Below are 20011 nucleotides of genomic sequence, written 5' to 3'. Positions count from 1 at the left end.
GCACAAAAATAAACTTTCTAATTTTGATTTATACACATATTACAAAATTCACAAAAAATTGAAATTTATAAACTTATTTTTATTTTTCAAAATCTAAATCCACCAAGTACATCATTAGCTTTAAAAATCCTTCAAAATCTCTATGAATTCAAATGATATAAAACAAATACTCAAAAATCTTTTTTAAAGTTTTTTCTCAAATCTTGCTTTTTGATTTGCAAAAGAATCTCAAAGTCGCCATAGGTGCATGGTTTTGTGCTCTGAGGTCTGATTTCAATCCAAGTTGATAATTGGTCCTCTCCGAATATTATTTTTTAGTAATTTGACATAAGTTTTGTATTAATCTATTATCAATTATTTCTTAAATATGCCTATATTAATTTATTATCTCATTTATTTTAATTTTGGTATATTTATGCCTCTATAAAGTAAATAGAAGTTCTTTCTTTTAAAATAGTATTAAGATTAAATTTTTTATTATCTTTCTATAATTTGTTATTATTTTTCTACTACATATTTTTATTAGGCTCTTCTATAATAACATCCATATTTTTTTATTCTTCACCATATAATCATGTTACCTTATGACATTATAAGTCTAACTAAGAAGAAATGACTTAGGAAGAAGAGCACTTGAAAGATCATATTATGAAGCTAGAAGTTCAACTTGAAATTGAATTGCAAGAGCATGAAAGGATGAAGAAGGTCTGAGCCAATACATTGGACCAAATTAAGGTCCAAATTAAGGTCCAAATTAAGGCTCAAGAAGAATAAGAATAATTAGAGTGGATTAAAAAGTAGAAATTATTTACTTAAAATTAGAAATCATGACCACCACTTGAGTTAAGGCTTTTGATCAAGTAGTAGAAGAGAATCAATACTTAAGGCATTGAGTGAAGATTGTAGAGGCTAGTTTTTTAGCTACCAATATAGGAGGTGACAAGTATCTACTAGCCACAAAAAAAAAAAAAAAAAAAAAAAAAAAAGCTGTTGTGAAATTTTGGCCTATAATGAGGATCAAAGGAGGTAGTTCAAGTACTTGCTTTGGTTTATTGAAGTCCATCTCTCTTCAGTGTATTAGTCTAATAAAAAGAAGGAGGATGAAGAGATGGTAGAGTAATTGGAATATCCAAACTTTCTACCATAATTACTTTAATAACTAATAGATAAGAGTTATATTTAGAATAGAACTTGCCAAATAAATATCAATATATTTTTTGATTTTTAAAGTTTTTAATCTTTTTTTATTCTTTAAATTATTCATCAAAATCCATAAATAACTTTAAAATATAAATTAAAAGGGAGATAATATTAACTAGATATTTAATAGACTAATAATTTAGGCTAATAAGTCTCATTATTTTTGAATAAATATTAGATAATTACTATCTTATTTGCAATAATTATCTTTAATTAGTCAAATGATGACCAAAATAGGATGATTTTTGAATAAGATAGTTGAAGATTATAATGGATGAAATCTAATTAAATCAAAGATTGGAATTAGAATAGCTACTAGGATTTGAAAGGTAGTAAGAGCTTTTAGCCAACTCTCTACTCACTCTCTAGTATGTATTGTTGATATTGTTTGTATTATGATTGTGGCTAGAAAATGATAGGAAGATATTGGAAATTAGAAGTAAGACTAAAAAGATTAAGAAGACGACTGAAGAAGCCAATTTTGAGCTAATGTACATAATTTTATAACATTATATGATAAGTATTGAGAACTTTAATATTGAGGGAGTAAAATCATATTTTTTTAGTTCTTTTGTTGTATGTGTAGTTTAAGATCAATCTTATATGTGGATATTATTGATTAGGTAATTGTATATATAGATCTGTATTAGATTTAAGTACATGAATTAGATCTAGTCATAGATTTGAATTTTAAGGATTTAGAATAAAAAATAATGTCAAGTTCAAAGACAATATTTCATTTTTTTAAAGGATTGATGAATAAGTGGTTGTTACTATAATATAAGAAAGTATAAAATTGCACTTTCACAAAAGACCACTGATCTAACTAAGAGGAAATGACTTGTGAGAAATAATATTTAGATGACCAAGCTAATTGATTAAAGGCTCAATTCTAAATTTAGCTATATGACCATGAGAGAGTAAAGAAGGTCTAAATCAATACCTTGGACCAATTTAAGACTAAGCAAGAATTGAAGGAGTAGAATTAACTCTTAATATTGACTAATCTGGAGGAAGTAAAGATTTAATGTATAGAATTAGAGAACATGACCATTACTTAGTTCAAAGACTTTAATCGATCAGCAGCGGAGAACCTGCATTTGTATCAAAGACATGAATCTCGAAGAAAGAAAATCTTCGATATGCTCTTGTGTCACTAAAGAGAATTAGAAAGTCACTTCAAAAGTAATATAATATTAACTAGAATGGCTATTGCCAAAAATAAAAAAACTAGAAAGTCTTAAAATAAGACTAAAAATTAGAATAGCATTGACAAGAGTGAAGAAGGCTTCACTCTTACCTCCATATATAGTCTTAACTAGGAGCTACGTGGCAATGTTCTATAGGACCTTGAAAACATGTTGACTTTATTAGCCACATGTCTTAACTTGCAAGGCAAGTTATCTATATATGTGCTACATGATTAGCTTATTTCACAAGCTATTATATGGAATTAACTTGCTCTTCAAGCTACTAACATGTGCTTAACTTGTTGGCCAAGTTTTTAACCTATAAATACATCTAAAGTCAAAACTACATCTATAAAGCTTCTAGAAAGCTTTACTAAAAGACTTCATGAAATTAATATATACTTACCTACTTCTACTTAATCATGTAAATAATTATTGAAATAAATATACATGTCTATGATATTACCTCCTCTTTTAGGAACAAGTTCCATGAAGAGTAGTCTTCATATGTTGAAGAAGTCCAAAATGCGATGAATTGTATTTGCCACAAACTCCAATCTTTGCTTTCTTTGAAGATGGTTGATAGGTCTTTTCAGCCATCTATAGTATTCCATACCAGGATAAAAAGACCACTATGTTATTTGATCATTGTAGAGGCCTTCGTAACTTCCTTCAAATAAAACATTTGGATCATCGTTAGGAGTTGTTCCTACTTCTAATAAAATTACCAAATAGTGAGAGCCTCTTCCAAGGTCATGATACCAAATACATTGTATCTCGCCATCTAATTGAGGAAGGATATGTCATTCTTGAGGATCTTCATCTCAATTTCATTCTCTCGAAGGTTGTGACAATCGCAATGTCTCATATGATAAGTCTACAAATGAAAGTTCTTGAATTGAATATGTTGGTTGTTGATTCTCCATCTTCTTAGTGTCACAAATACATATAAGCTATAAAAAAAGTTAGAAGGTAGAATGTTATCTTTCTTTGATCTTGTCTCTTTTATAGCAAAGATTTGCTATTCTTCATCTTGATTTTGAAGGATTTTATTGATGAAAAGCTTTAACTTTCTTTGTTGCATTTACAAGATTCTTTGATGGCTCCCATGTACATTCACTAATATCATATTTGTGCCAATGAACAAGATATTCCAACCTATTTAAATGCCACCTTGAGTCTAAGACTTCTTCTACCTTGAATTCTTGATTATTATTCACTTCTATAGAAAGAGGTGGCATTTATCTTCCTTAAATATTCAATGTCTTACATGGCTGAAGAAAGGATAGGTGAAATATAGTGTGGATCTTCATAGACTCTAGTAGATGTAATCAATAAGCAATAGGATTGATTTGTTCATAAATAGAAAAAGGTCCCAGCTTATAATAGTCCAACTTATCATAAGGACAAGTAGTCTTGATATTACGATAAAGTAATGATACCTTGTCTCCTACATTGAATTGTGATTACTCCTTGCGATAGGCATCCGCATTGATCTTTTGCTGTCCTTGAGCTTCTCTTAATTGTATCTTTATTGTTGCATGTAGCTGTGACAAATGATTTACTAAATCTTTTGCTATAAAATTATCAACTTTTGAAAAGTCAAAAGTATCAAATTATAGATAATAACTATAATTAATAAAAAAAGATATTTGTTGAGTAGAAGAATGTATTGACTTATTGTATGCAAATTCTACTAATGGCAAAAAAATTGTTTAATCATCTTGATGATAGTTGATAGTATACCTCAAATACTATTTGAAAATTTGATTCATTTGTTCCATTTGTCCATCAGTTTGAAGATGAAAAGTAAAAAAAAGCTTTATATCCATCTTTAAAATATTGAATAATGTTCTTGAAAATATTGATACAAATTGAGTCCCTGTATTTAATATAATATCTTTTGGCAATCTATGATAGCAATAGATATTATTGATAAAATACTTAGTTATTTCTTCACTTGAAATAGATTTTGTACATGATACAAAATGTGAAATTTTGATGAAGTGATCTACAATTACAAATATAGAATCATATGAACTTAAAAAATGGAAGATCCATGATAAAATCCATAGAAACAAAAGACCATAGTTGTTCTGAAATAGGTAATGGTTGAAGCAGTCCATAAGGTTGATGGCGAGGAGTTTTGGATCTTGAACAAATATCGCATGATTGTACAAAGTCTTTGACTGCCCTCTACAGTTGAGGTTACCTAAAATCTTTTGATATTAGCTCCAAAGTCTTATTGTATCCAAAATGTCTAGTTACTAAAAAATCATGATGAGCTTGAAAGACATGTAATCATACCTCGCCTTCTAAAATATATAGGCGATCTTTGAAATTTTGGAAGTTTATTCTTGAATTCAAACTTTGAAATATTATAGGATTTACATGAAATATTCTTGATATTATGAATAAGAGGATCAAAGGATATTTTTGATTGAATTTGCTTGACAAACGTTGAATCAATAGTCAATGTTGATTTTATTGCTTGAAGATGAAATGCTCGAACTTCAAGAGGATCATTCTTTATTGATCAAAAGATACATCTCCTTCTTTTGGTGCAAGATAAGAACATCTAAAAAGGGCATCTGATAGACCTTGTTGTTTTTTGGATTGATAAGTGATCTTAAAATTGAATCTGGATAAAAACATGTTCCAATTAGCTTGATGATGATTCAAAACACGTACTGACATGAAGTTATCAAGGTTCTTATGATTCATATACATGATGACTAGACTTGAGTTGCCTTCTAAATAATGATTCTATTCTTGAAATGAATCCACAATTGCAAAGAGCTCTTTATCATAGATCTCATAATTAATCTCGGCTACTAAAAATTTCTTGAAATGAAAAGCTACTAAATAGAGTTTTCATTTGTTTCCATTTTTAACAACATGACACTCATAGCAAAGTTTGATGCATTTGTGTCCACAAAAAATGTCATAGAAAAATCAATATAATACAAAATTGGTGCAAAAATAAATTCCTCTTTTAAAGCATCAAATGATGCTTCTGCTTCTCTATTCCGCTTGAGTTTGTCTTTACAAGTCAAACATATAAGTAGAGCTACAACTTGAAAAAAGTTCTTGATAAAGATTCAGTAGTAATTACAAAGCCTAAAAAGCATTATACATCTCGTACTGTTCTTAGAATCTTCTAATCTATTATAGTTTGGACCTTCTTGGGATCCATCATAAGACCTTGGTTGGAAATGATGTATCCTAAAAAGTCAACTTGAGTAGTGTAGAATACACACTTTTTCAACTTGGCATATAATCTTGCATCTCTAAGTTTCTGTAATACAAGACAAACATGAAGTTTATATTCTTCTGTATTCTTAGAGTAGATTAGAATATCATCTAAATAACAAACAATGAAATCATCTAAGAACTCACAAAAAATATTATTCATAAGATATTGAAAAGCGATTGATGCATTCGTGAGTCTAAAAGATATGACATTATATTCAAAATGTTCATACCTAGTTCGAAAAGAAGTCTTCCATTTATTTCTTTCTTTGATACAAATTAAGTTGTATGTTCCTCATAGATCTATTTTGGTATAGATCTTTGCTTGATCAAAGGCAAGAGATACCTATTTTTGATGGTGATCATATTCAATTCTTGATAATCTACATACATCAGCAGAGATCTGTCTTTCTTCTTCACAAATAAGATAAGAGTCTTGGCTGAAGATTTAGAGTGGCGTATGAAGTTCTTTGCAAAGTTATCATCAATGTACTCCTTTAATGCAACCAATTCATTCTACGATAAGTTATAGATTGATTTGAATATTAGTTGAGCTCCTTGTAAATCAATTAAACAATCATAAGGTCGATGCTCTAGAAGAACATCTGTATTCTTCTTTTCAAAAATGTCTTGAAATTCTTGATATTGGCTAAGAATACCACTTGATGTTTTTTTACCATTAAAAATAGACGTAGCATATATAGCAAAAGATGATCCTTCTTTTGCACCATGCATAAAAGCTCTCGCACATACCAATAACGGTTTAGATGTACTAGATTTTTGTACTTCTACTTTACTAACTTGATCTTAGATTATACTACCAAAAAAGTTAAGATTACGAGAAATCCAATCTATTTGAGGGTTGTATTTTCCTAGCCATAATAATCCTAAAATAATTAGATTAGAGGGAGATCTTATTATATTAAATACTACTATGTTATGATCTTTAATTGTCACATCTAAAAGAATAGTTTCATGGATAACATTTCTAAAAGACAATGAACGACTATCTATGACTTCTATATATACGAATTTAGTTTTCTTAACTAAAGGTATTTTTTGATTTATAAAAAAATCTTCATCTATAAAACAAGCTGAGGCTCTTGAATCTAATAAGGCCAAGACTTTGTGATTTTTAGGTCCTAAATACACATCTATTATAAAATAAGGTGAGGGGCCTAAGAAGAGAATAGGGCCTTTACTAGGTGTTGCACATGATTCTAGCCGTATGGTTCCTATTATAGCTGAAGAAACTCATTTTTCAACACATTATCTTCTTTCGTAATTGTGCTCTTCATTTTGTAATTGCGTCGCTTCTTTGGATAATTTTGAGCAGTGTGCTTAACTTCTCCATAATATAAATATAAATTCTCTTTACAATATTGAATCTTTTCCTACTCTATGAAAGGTTTAAAATATATCGTAACAATTTGGATTGATTTTGGTCTTGATGAATATATTTCAAAAAACTTGGAGGTTACCACCATTACTTGACTTGTTCTTCTCGAACCAAGTCTTTGTTCTTGATGCCTTTCAAATAATCAATTATCACATACAATGGATTGAACGATAAATTATTCTAAAGATTTTACTTTTGGCATTGTTAATAACAAATCTTTGACATTATCCTTCAATCCATATTGAAATTGATTGATAAGTGCTTTTTTATTCTAGTCCACATTGCAAGCTAGGTTTTGGAATTCAACAGCATATGTGGTGGCTGGTTGTAATCCTTGTCGTAAAGATAAGAGTTTGGTCTCTACTATTCGTTTTTGATCACTTTCTCTAAATGTGGCTGTAAATACTTTTAGAAATGAATTCAAATCATAAAGGAGTCAAAAATCTTTTTTCATTAAAGGTACAAATGAAGAAAAAGTACTTTTTGATAGAAAAATGCTTATGAATTCAACTTGAATAAATCCATTATGATATTAGAAATGATGCAAGTTTAGATAGAGCTTAATTTATTACAAAAATCCTTGAAATTTTGATCTTGTTCCATCAAACTTCTTAGGCATACTAATCCTTACTCCCATCATACTTGTAGAAGCAAAATTCCTTAGATTTGGTTATCATGTTGATATACTTGCTTCTTTTAATTACACAACTTCTTATTGCAGACTTTGAACTTCTTCCATAGGCATATGCATAGTACCTCCATGATTCACATTAGAAATACATGAGATTTCCACTCTAAGAGTATTTACAAGCTCATGAAGATCTGTAATAGTTGCAAATCTATTTTCACTTCTACTAGGAGTAGCATCCATAAACTTTCCATCCATAGGCAACTCAAAAAAATCCAAAAAAATTAAATTAGAGTAGGGTAATCCACAACCTTTAATAAAAATTTCCACAAAGAGGGAAACTCTACTCTCTGTAAAGAAAGATCAATGTTAAAAAAAAAGATTTTTTTTGTTTAAAAGGTGGATAGTCAACAACTTTTAAAATACAATAATAGAAGTGGGATAATCCACTCACTTCTAAAATAAGATAGAAATAATATGCTAGCATTCTTGTCAAATTGTCAAGGGTATGAATCTCAAAGAAAGAAAATCCTTAATACACTCTTGTGTCACTAAAAAGAACTAGAAAGTCACTCCAAAGGTAATGTAATATTAACTAGAATGACTATTGCCAAAAATAAAAAGACCTGAAAGTCTTGAAACAAGACTAAGGACTAGAACGACATTGACAAGAGTAGATAAGGCTTCCCTCTTGCCTCCATATATACTCTTAACTAGGAGCTTTGTGGTAATGTCCTACAAGACCTTCAAAACATGTTGACTTTATTAGCAACATGTTTTAACTTGTAAGGCAAGTTATCTATGTATACACCACATGATTAGTTTGTTCTACAAGCTATTATACGGAGTTAACTTGTTGGCTAAGTTTCCAACCTACAAACACATCTAAAGTCAAAATCATATCTATGAAGCTTCTAGGAAGCTATATTAAAAGATTTTATGAAATTAATCTATATTTATCTATTTCTACCTAATCATATAAGTAATTATTGAAGTAAATGTATATGTCCATGACAGTTTGAGATATTGACTGGAGATTGCATAGAGAAGTTTTTCAACAATAGATAGAGAATTGGTCAAGCACTTAATGGCCACATTCAAAAAAGAGCTATTAGTTGAGATTGTGGCCTATAATGAAGATTAAAAGAGGCTATTCAAGTACTTACTTCAGTTTGCAAAAGTCCATCTTTTGTTTGTATACTCGTCTAATGTTGAGTTAGAAGATGAGAATATGGTAGAATAAAATAGGCAACTTAAGCAAGTAGAGGTGATAAGGGCCTCATATAGCATCCAAGAAACAACTTCAATCTTAAATTTAAATATTGAAGGAGGAATTGCTTCCGCCTCAAGTCTTAAGAAGACAAAATTACCTTGGATCAAAAGACAAGACAATCTTAGGTACCAAGTCTAAGTAAGTAGATACTAAAGTAGTATGGCTTAGTTTCCTTTTCAACTAGGAAATAGGGAACTAGTTGGAGGATTGTTTGTAACGATATTGGTTATATTTGTGAAAGTTATTGATTTTTATTGATACTTGTATTATTTTTAAAAGTAAGGCAAGATCTTTCTTAAAATCCTTTCATAGTAGACATCTTCTTTTAATAGATATCCTTATAAATTTATTGAAGAAGAAAGGTAAATAATAACTCTTCTACCTACTATATACTTAGACAATTGCTTACCTCTTATAATATGTATGAAATATTTTCCAATAATTTTCTATTTAGAAAAGACATCTCTTACAAGAAAATTGCATGAATAATAAATAAAATTATTATATAGATATAATTAATATAAAATTTATTAATACCATTACATATTTATTAATAAAATTTAATTAGAATTTATAGCCAATATAAAAATAATTTTGTTCAACCATCAAAAACCCTATATTCAACCATAGGAGGCACCTTCATGGAGAGCATGAATGGCCTTCCTACCACAATACAGTAACACTACTAACAAAAGTTGAAAACCCTAAGCCACATTACTAGTGGTTGGTAAACTGGCAACCTAGATCTCCTCATGTAGAACACATGTTAATACTTAGATCGCTACCGTACTAGCAGCCTTCTGAGGCATGGAGATGCGACTCCCAGAAGCAGTTTTTCTTGCTGACAGAAAGATATTGTACATTGGATTGGACAACAATTTAATAATGTCTTATCAATATTTACCAGAAAATGGTCATAATTCAACATCCGAATTGAACTCCCCTTGTCCAACAAAATGATGCTAGAACCAATTAGCTGCAAAGAAAAACAAGTATCTTTTAAAAGAAAACAGTTTCAGAAAATCACGACCAAGGAGGAATGGCATTGAACTCAACTAAATTATACTAGATGTTTGAAGCAACCATAACTTGGGGACGAAACGCAGACAACAAGTCTAATGCCCACATGGTATGAATTCCGCATCAGGAAGATACAGCCTTGATGAAGACTCGCCTTCGCAAGCTGCGAGATTCTTCCTGCACCATTTCAACATGTCATTTTACTTGAAATACGCCCAGAATACAATTTTCCATTTAATGTCGTAACTATTTGGTATTTCACAACTGTATGTACAAGAGTCACACTGACTTGTACAAAACAGAGCATGGAAAGTGAACCTAAAAAGAAATATAGAAGTACCTGAGCTAATCGAACGATGTCACAACCACAACATATCATATGTATCACATCACAAATAAAACTTTTAGAATCTGGAGCTTACACTCGCATGATCTATCTTACAGGAGACTGAACACAAGAAACCACTTGGTACCTTCAATCTCTGATTCAGCTAATGCGTTCAGCTGGTCTGCAAAGCCGCACCTACTGTCTGTCATAATTACCTGCTGGATTATAAATAAGCTCAAACAGCTTAAGTAGACTTTAAGCGGAAATGCTCGAAAGTCAAATCAATACAAGCTGACCGCCTAAACAGCTATATAACATCCCACAATCAGCTCATATTTCGCTTTCAAAAAAGTGCATCCAACTAAATTGGAAATAGATTTGACAGTGAAGTAAGAAGTACCTATACAGAAGATTCCTAGGCATGAATTCCTGCACATGCAACAGGTATTAACACGCTTAGTAATCACATGAAGTGAAGAAGTACAGAGATATAGGAGCATATCTATAAAAAGTGACCATGTAAGTCAAGTAATAGCTGAAAAGAAAAATTCTGCAACGTGATGTATACATGATACACCAAAAGTGATCATCGAATCGAAGATGGGTACAGAATTCCACATAACCACTTCACATATTTACTACATAAATAACATAATCGCTGAAGAATCAAACCTAATTTCAAATTGATCAGTTCACTCCCGGCCTCTCTATTGTTTTCGGAAGCAGAACAGGTTTGTCTTACGGTTCAGTTCTCAAGTCATTATAGCGGCTTGAACAAAACAAGCTAAGCGAGAGGTAGGACCATCGGAAAGAAAGCATAGCTTGTAAATAGGTTGCTTCTGCGCTGAATACTTATCTTACACATTCTACTGAGTTCATCTTATGCTTCCCGTGTGTCTCCAAAGCGTACACTACAAAGAAAGGTCCAACTTCCATAAACATCATAGTTGTGCAGGTTACAACACTGACCTGGAAAAAGTCCTTCAGTCCAGTGGTTAGCCTCCACATTTGCAACTCCTGAGGTTTATCCTCCATGTCCACCTACGCATGATACAAATTAACAGGTTTGGGAGTTAAATACGAGGACTGTGCACATGCAAATGCAACTGCACAAAAGAGAAAAAAAAAATACCATATTTGTCAAAATAAATTTATGTGAGTGAAAAGTCACAGGAGATGCCTGGCCATTGCTAAAAGTTCATCCTACTATCGAATTAAGCTCAATAACATGGTTGCAGCAGTTCATTTAGTCACCAATAGGTAGCACGAGTATTGTTGTCAAGACCGCAAACGGTGATTTCAGTTAAGTAGTTGAAAAAGACGTTCTTAATCAATTGAACTAGGTTTGAGTGTTCCAAATAGGAACAAAACTACCAACAAATAGTGTAATGAACTTTCTTGTACAGAAAATTATATGATATTCAATACTACTACCTCTTCTGATTTCATCTTGTCACCCCCATCACTGCATTGCTGTTGATGAAGGTACTGAGAACAGACTCCCTGCTTAGTTTTCAAGGCTGCAATCTGCTCCCACCAGCAACAAAGCTGAACTCAATGCAACTGAAACATGTGGCCATGCCGAAAAAAAGACCTGCAGGGGCGCCTCGACAAAAGGATTTTGTGGGGTCACGTCGTACCTGAGCCTTGAGCAATTTCAAATTCTGCAAACGAGTCTCTTGAAATTTCTGTATATTCTTGTCGGGGGCATGCACATTACTTTCAAGCTCCGACATCAAATTATTCCTCTCCATCTACAATATCAAAGATTGCATTCAGCCGAATAAATGTTTACGTTTGTTGTTTTCCCTCAATTTTCGGCTCCACATAACTAATGATATGTGAACCAAAAATAAATAATACAAATGAACCATTTAATTGGCAATTACTCTTCACCGCACGATGTCCATCCTTTGCACTTAATGCACAAAATCTCACAGGATTAGAAACCGATTCACACCTGCAGATACCTCTTATCGTCTTCTAGTTCTATCTGTTTCTTTTCAACAAGTTACTTCGAAAGTATTCCATCAGGCCGCACAAACAACTTGATCTCTGCCTGCAAAACCAACAAGTACGGAAAAAATTAGAGAATTCGATGCTTCAAGACTCCATCCTAACCAGGACATCTGTAGCAGTTAGATATGCATTCTCCGCGAAGATTATACGGTAGCGAAGAGTTGCAATCTCAAGAGGCGTAGTGACAAAGAGTAACTCTATCAGTAGGCAGTAGCATCACCTCTTTCCGCTCAAGACATTTATCTATCTCCCATAACTCTTCGTCAAGAATTTCTGGCAACGATGTGCGTTTGAACTCACTCAACAGCGATTCAGAATCAACTCTAGAAAATTCACCTACGCATTACAATATACGTTGAATAGACGGTACCAGTAAGTAAAATGATTTTGAACATAGCCTTGCGTATCTAAAGCACCGGCATCAAAGGAAGCACATATAACTTCAGCATGAAAGAATTCTTTGACCATCAGCATCACGACAGACTTGGAATCTCGTACCAGTGCGTAAATAAATATCTCCATCAATGCCTGCAACACCAAAGCCAGGTCCAACTATGCTCTCCCCAATGTTTCGGGATGATGAAGAGGAGGAAGACCCTGGAGGAGTATCTAATGGGATTCTAACGTGCTGCATGAGCTGTAGTTCGTATTCTAACTCCTGAATCCAAATTACATACTTTTTTAGCATATTATCCACCTGCATCAATGAATCAAAGTCGATTGGTAAGACAACCCACATGAAAATACTGAAATTGAATCAAACTAAACTACAAACTTTACAGTGCCTTCAACCACACAAACTTAAATGAAAAATGTTATACCTAAATATCAAGTCCATTACCAAGCTCCTCAAAAGTTTTCCCACTTCGAAATTCATCAAGCTTTATTCTCAGCTTATCACGCTCCACCTATGCATCAAAATAGCAAGTCTTATTGCCATGCTAACTCATCAAATATAGCTTCAAAAAACTAATGGTACAAGACCTCTCACGACTGGTCAATAATCTGATAAATCAACAAATAGCATACCTGTGCTTCTAAAGCACATTGAGAAACTGCTTCAATACGATCACGCGCCTCATCCAGTTCACGACGCAAGTCCATGTTGCTAGCTTCAAGCCAGGAAATCCTTTGCTTTAACGCCTGTAAAATTTAGAGACATTCGACAACGCCACTCTTTCAGTCCACAAAGACTTGGTGCAGAAAACCAACTGGTACTAAGAAGCGAAGCACACAAAGAGCTTCAATTTAGGAGCAGGCAAGTTTAGAACACCTGAAGTTCATTATTTGAAGGACCTCCTGCCCTTGCGCATAAAATCTCTGCCTGCATAAGCTCAATTTGCTGTTTCATTCGCTGCATTTCTGCTGCAAGTGGATCACGATTGTCCTATTCATATAAAAAACACGCTCTTTGTTAGAAGATCCTCACACAAAAGCATTATTCTGAATGAAGCCGTTTAATGAAAAGATAAAGACCAGATTTGCTATTTGTTGATTTATCAATACTAAGGCAATTGATATTACTGACAATCATACAAGTTTCGAAAAATTAGCAAGTCATATAACAAAGGTACTCACTGTAGGCTTATTTCTAATGTTGCGAGCCCTATTAGCATACTTGAGGTTATTGATGGATTCTTCAACGTTTACATCAGCTGGACTCACACAAGCTGAAAGCCACAAAAACCACAAGTAAGATTTGGTTTAAAGCGTACTAAATCAACAGGAGTATCAACACAAGTCAGATACATTGCACACTTACCAATCATAACTGTTCTGCTATTGCCTCCAAGAGAATCCTGCAACCGATATAAACAAATAAGATTACCTTGGTTGGAAGAAGGAAAAGAAGGAGAGGAGGAGGTAAGATGAAGTTAAAAATTCAAAACCAACTCAGTACAACAGAGGTTCTGAAGCGTACCATCCTAACCAAAGGTAGGCAAACTCACTTGTAGTAATCGTGTTAACTTGCTGTCTCGGTAAGGAACGTGACCTCCTTCTTTACGCTTCTTTTCATCACCTAGTGCACTGATCACATTTCCAAGTGCTAGTAGGCCTCTATTTATGTGCACACGTGAACAAGGTTATCCCACAATATACGGCATCTTCAGAATCTCATGCATTAATACAAGGACGCATTCGTCTCAAAAACACTCAGTACATGATTCTTAAGTTAAATGTCACTGGTTTGATAGCCATCACACACTTTGCAGAGGATACCGAAAGACACTACAGGGACATCAAACGAAGCCGACATCGGCTGGGAAAACGTTTGTAAGGACCTTCTTTGAATCGGAGACCACCAGCTCCTGTTCGCTTTGCCCTTTCTGATCCAGCTAAATCCACAAGATGCAACTTCGCACACAAATAGTCTTCACTACAGTCCTCAGACAAGGGGCTTCCACTATCAGGAATTGGATCCCATTTGCGACGCTGCTCAAGTGTAATGGTGAATATTGCATGTGATCGACTGCACATCAAGTAATGAGAAAAGCAAAGTGAAGCGAGGCCAAAAATTAATAAATGCCATTAAATCTGCCTGGTCCAGCTACAAGTGTTAAAACTGGCCATTACAGCTTTAGAAGTGATAACCATCACTTGGACTTTCTCTCTCTCTCTCTCTCTCTCTCCCGCTCACAAGCCTTACACCTGCACGAAATATGTGATATCCATCTTTGAACGTAATTTTCTAAAGGTCAGTTCCAAGTGTGTTAACATGCCATCCAAATAAACAAGATCCTCAGAATCGAGAAACCCGCACAGCTCCCAGCTCTCTTTGTCACGAGTTTGAAAGCGGCACAACAGGACAAGAAGGACAGCATATTTATTATGCACAATAACTCAACATTAAGGCACTTCGTATTTTCATAGTGCAGCTCAAAACCTTGGATTGTTGGTACGAAGAGACTACTAGACAATGACAGAGAAAAACACCATGCAATAGACGACTCTTCTTTACACAACTAAAATAGCAAGTGATAACCTAGAGTGAGAATTCATGTTGGTGCTTCCAGTTGTATTAGAAAGATAACCATGTTCCAAGTAAGTCGCCATTTCCTCTAGACTATTTACACCAGCCTTCGTAACACCCATTAAGGTAATTTCCCTCATTAAGGTAATTTCCCTCATTAAGGTAATTTCCCTAGTGGTAGTCTCTCGAATTTGAATAGGTGGCTTGTCCGAGCTAATGCCTTTTATCCTCCTTCAAAAATGTACTCTGTTGATGGAGGATTTGGGTTCAGAAGATTGTGGATTTCTTCTTTGAAAATCTGTGCATATGGTATCATATTACTTGGCGTTTGGCTTGAGAATGCACTGAGTACCTGTCTGTGTGGAAGATAAAAAGAAAATTGCAACAAGTCCTAACAACTCTAATAGATTCTTAAAAAAATTACAATTAAAGATTAACAAATATAATCAAACATCAATCAAATTTAATCAAAATTTCAAAGGAATTATGTAAGAAACACAAAGTATTCATAGAGATCCTTTAAAGAATCATAAAAAAATAACATAGAAATTAAAAAATATATTAAAATAGAAACCTTAATAAAATATTAAAATAGAAATCTTAATTAAATCCTAATCAAAATCTAATCAAATCCTAGTCAAATTCTAATCAAACCATAAATAAATCCTAGGCAAATCCTAGACAAATCTTAACTAAATCCTTAATAAATCTTAATCAAATCCTAAATAAATCCTAAATAAATCCTAAACAGACCCTAAAAAAATCCTAAACAAATCCTAAAAAAATAATAATCAAATTCTAAACAAATCCTAAATAAATCATAATCAAATTCTAAATAAATCTTAAACAAATCTTAACCAAACCTTAAACAAACCATAAACAAATCTTAACCAAATCTTAACCAAATCCTAAACAAATCTAAAACAAATCCTAAATAAATCCTAACCAAATTGTAACCATACCCTAACCAAATCTTAAATAATCCCAAATAATTCTTACAATGAATTTAAACCTCAATAACTAATGAATGAACTATTGATTTTAACTCAAAATTTACATATCTCTTAACAATTAAGTTGAAAATAAGTACAATTTTTTTGAAGAAGATCGAACTCACTAAAAAGAAGATCGATCCTAATATTTACTTAGATGTTGGCCAACCTCCTTCTCTAATCTAAATGTTGAATTTTTAGTAGTAATATCTCCTTATCAAACCGTTTAATTGATCTCAAATTTCTCATACATATAGAAAAATAAGTCTACTATCCATATTCATAATTTTTATTCTAATCCAACTGATAGATTCCAAGAAATCTTAAAAACCCTCACTAAGCCTAAAACTCTACTTTTCGAGATCCCCACCCACTTAAACCTTAATAACCCTCAATCCAACCTTTTGATCCAGCTCAAATTCACAAAATATATTAAACACATATAAATCCACAAACTCTCAAAATTTCACTTATAGATCTATCGTTAAACTTACGAAATTTTTCAAAAAGTAACTTTCATTTTATTTTACAAATTTAGAATCATCCAAAATAAACCTTGACTATGCAAAGCTCTTACAAAGTCAACACAAATCCAAATCATCCAAAACTAATACTCATCAAAATTTTATCAAGTCTACTCTCTAATCTTGCTCTCTGATCTTCCAAAGAACCTTAGAATTGTTGTCTAAGCTTGATTTTGTGCCTCAAAGTTTGATTTTGACCTTGGTTCATAATTGACCCTCTTTGGATATCAATATCTAATTTTTCTAGATAATTTTTGCTAGACTTTATTCTTAACTTCCTCCTAAAGATGTCTATATCATTTATTTTTTCAATCTACTTTGATTTGCATAGAAAAAATAGAAAGGGTACAAAACAATAAAAAATACATAGTTGCTAAGTCTAGTTCCATTTTGATCCCATTCCATCTCATTTGAGTTCTTGATCCATAATTACACATGCTTAATTCCGCATCCAATATTGTCTACTACCGGACAGAAGTGAAAACTCTATTTGAACAAGCTTCGTTGCTATAATGTGCACATACTTTGTACCAAGTAGCAACACACCTGTCCATACGCCAAGACAGTGGCATTGTAGCCGTGGAATAGCCCCTCAACCAGCGGTTTCACACATTTTTTAAAGATTCCTGGCAACTGTGTGGCAGCACTACCGAAAACGTAATCGAATGTGAAGGAATGATGGCCGATTTGAACCTGTCACATATGCATTGATGTATGAGCGCCTCTCCTTCCCTTACAAATTGGAACCATAAAGACAAACAAGACATTATCATGTTCCGAGTGTTGGCCGTCGGAATTCATTGAATCATCACAGTTACCGTGATTTTTTTATTACGTTATACGTAAACCTCGGGCTGCAATTGAAATCAATGATGGAAACTAGACAAATGAAATCCATAAGGAAGATTTATCAGGAACTACTTCTGGACCTTGCAGAAAATAGAACTTGGGATGAAAATGAATGCATGTGCTAAAAAGGTACCTGTGGTTCGCCAGGAACAACTGTTATGCAACCCTTGCACCCTTGAATGAGGGGTCTTATGTTGAGAGCAACTTGTACAGCTTGAGTTGCTACGCCCTCGTCTAAGATAATTTCCTTTTCAAAATGAGTCGTTCTCGTGCACAATTCCGCTCTCCATTACCATAGCTGTGTTCAATTCACAGCTTAAGCTTCAAGAACTGCTAGCAACTGGACGGTAGTGATAAGCGGCATTGAACACGACGAGAGCGATCGACCAGCAGGATTAACTGCTGGCAATGGTAGAGAAAGTGTCACTGTGATAGAGAGGTCAAAGAAAGAGAACGAACAGCCCATGCTGTCATTTTAAAAATGAATCACTACTCCTTGCAGCATTCTGATCGACGTCTCCTCCTAATTCTCGCGAGATATGTCAATGCTTTCGATCCTCTTCTACTGTGTCGATATCCCCGGCTTGATCCCAATATCCCAAGTGTTGGCAACATTGCAATCCCGTGCTCTCTATATGGAAAAGCCCGATTACATCCCAAATGCTAGGTCCAATCACCACAAGGATAAGAGATGTGCGATGCTATCAAATAAGTAAAGGGACAGAAAGACCAATCAGAAACCAAATATGTTTTAATAATCGCGCCCAATTCCAAATTGTGACGCTGGGAAATACGGCACTCCTATCAAGTAAGAGTAGGCGAGTGACGAGCGTTCGATCCCAAACTAACACAATTTCGACGATCTATTGTTCACAAGTCTGAACAAAATTTCAAACGAAAATTCAATCTCACGCTCAGATATGAGTTAAACACCGAGTGACCTTGAGGTCATCCGAAGTACGTTCATTACATTGAACTCCGGTCTCAAACTCTCACTTCATGAGAATTCCCCGAGAAGATTCCAAATCCAGCAATAATCAAACTTTACAACGTGAGTTGCTGACCAACAAGCTATGACATGGTCCACTCAATGCCCGACTAAATCACAAATTTCTCCAGCAACACAATATCTGCGCCTATCTCTTACGATGTATTGACCTTCCTCTCACCATAACCGATCCAAAACCTATGACGAAACTATCACGTTCCGGAGCATCAACAAAAATCACTCGCAGGAAAGCTGCCCCACACACCCAACATAACCAGCGTAAAAATCTCCACGATCAACCTACATTCATCCATATCATCAATAATCCTGCTCACAACGCGATGCTCCAAACCAAATCGCTCTACACTGCAGGGAAAAAATATGCCACTCCTGAATACCGCCCTCGCCAGAACAGAGCCTCACACACCATCCTCAAAAAACCTCTTCAAACACCAGCCCAACTCCAACAGAGAATTCTGCAGAAAATTGATAAACGCCGACCGAAATCTCCTCCACCACCAGTCTCCCCCCCCCTTAGAGATTTCTCAAAAACTAGAAAAAATCGTCGCCTATGCCTGAAAGACGAGCAGGTGAAAAGCCACAGCTTAGCTGAGCAACGAAACAATGAACTCTCTCTCTCACACACACACACAAGAAAGAGCCCAAATGCCACGGGAAGCTTTAGTGTGGAAGGGACGACGACGTGTGGACCGGGTCACCGTGCATCCATGGGGTGGGAACACCCCTGCCGCAGTGAGGATAGTGCCAGGCCAGTAGGAAATATGATGACATGGCACCCATAAGGGGTATTTCCCGCCAGCTGTGCCAGTCCACCTGTCAGGCAGGCTGTCTACTTTTGTGGAGTATTTGAATTGGGTGCAGTTGGGGGAACAATGTGCTGCTGGACACACCCTGGCCATCTTCTCTGCAACTGGATAAAGAAAGGTCCCCTTTCACACCGCGGCAACCATCCTAGATTACATCAACAAGTTCACCTTAATTTACATACATATAAAATAAAATGGGTTCCAGTGGTACTTGAAGCCCAGTACAGTTCCTCACTGAAGGACAGCCATATAGTAAAGAAAAATGTTACAACAAGATGTAAGAGAATCTATTCAGTATACAATTTTATAATACACTCATATAAAAAGAGGTGCAATATCTTCAGAATCAATTATTGCATATAAAAAGTACGCTATTTAACCACAACTATTGTGTTCATATTCTAAAATATCAGTATTTTCTTCTTTGTGACACATATCTACTAAGGCTGTACTAATTTTTAACTTTTGTTCTTCTACTCTATTCCTTGTCCATATATATTGTTAATTATTATTTTTTAAACCATTTCTTAAACATAAAATCATGTAAAGAT

The 20011-nt window shown here is 33.9% G+C and overlaps 1 pseudogene across 1 annotated transcript; it reads right to left on the bottom strand.

Annotated features, from left to right (window-relative positions):
* Nucleotides 1-9820: 9820 nt before the first annotated feature.
* LOC112291828 (kinesin-like protein KIN-4A) lies at nt 9821-17931 on the bottom strand (annotated as a pseudogene). The gene is made up of 19 exons (XR_016506177.1): nt 17779-17931; nt 17305-17489; nt 15293-15373; nt 14908-14958; nt 14592-14681; nt 14259-14367; nt 14072-14108; nt 13888-13979; nt 13583-13696; nt 13339-13452; nt 12808-13006; nt 12530-12645; nt 12251-12349; nt 11931-12044; nt 11722-11817; nt 11260-11331; nt 10691-10719; nt 10436-10508; nt 9821-10139 (listed from the first exon to the last, which is right to left on the bottom strand). The product of XR_016506177.1 is annotated as a kinesin-like protein KIN-4A (transcript).
* Nucleotides 17932-20011: the final 2080 nt, after the last annotated feature.

The sequence above is a fragment of the Physcomitrium patens genome, chromosome 14 (assembly GCF_059467195.1).
Source record: "Physcomitrium patens ecotype Gransden chromosome 14, ASM5946719v1, whole genome shotgun sequence".
Classification (NCBI taxonomy): domain Eukaryota; kingdom Viridiplantae; phylum Streptophyta; class Bryopsida; order Funariales; family Funariaceae; genus Physcomitrium; species Physcomitrium patens.
This window is presented reverse-complemented; position numbering and strand designations above follow the sequence as displayed.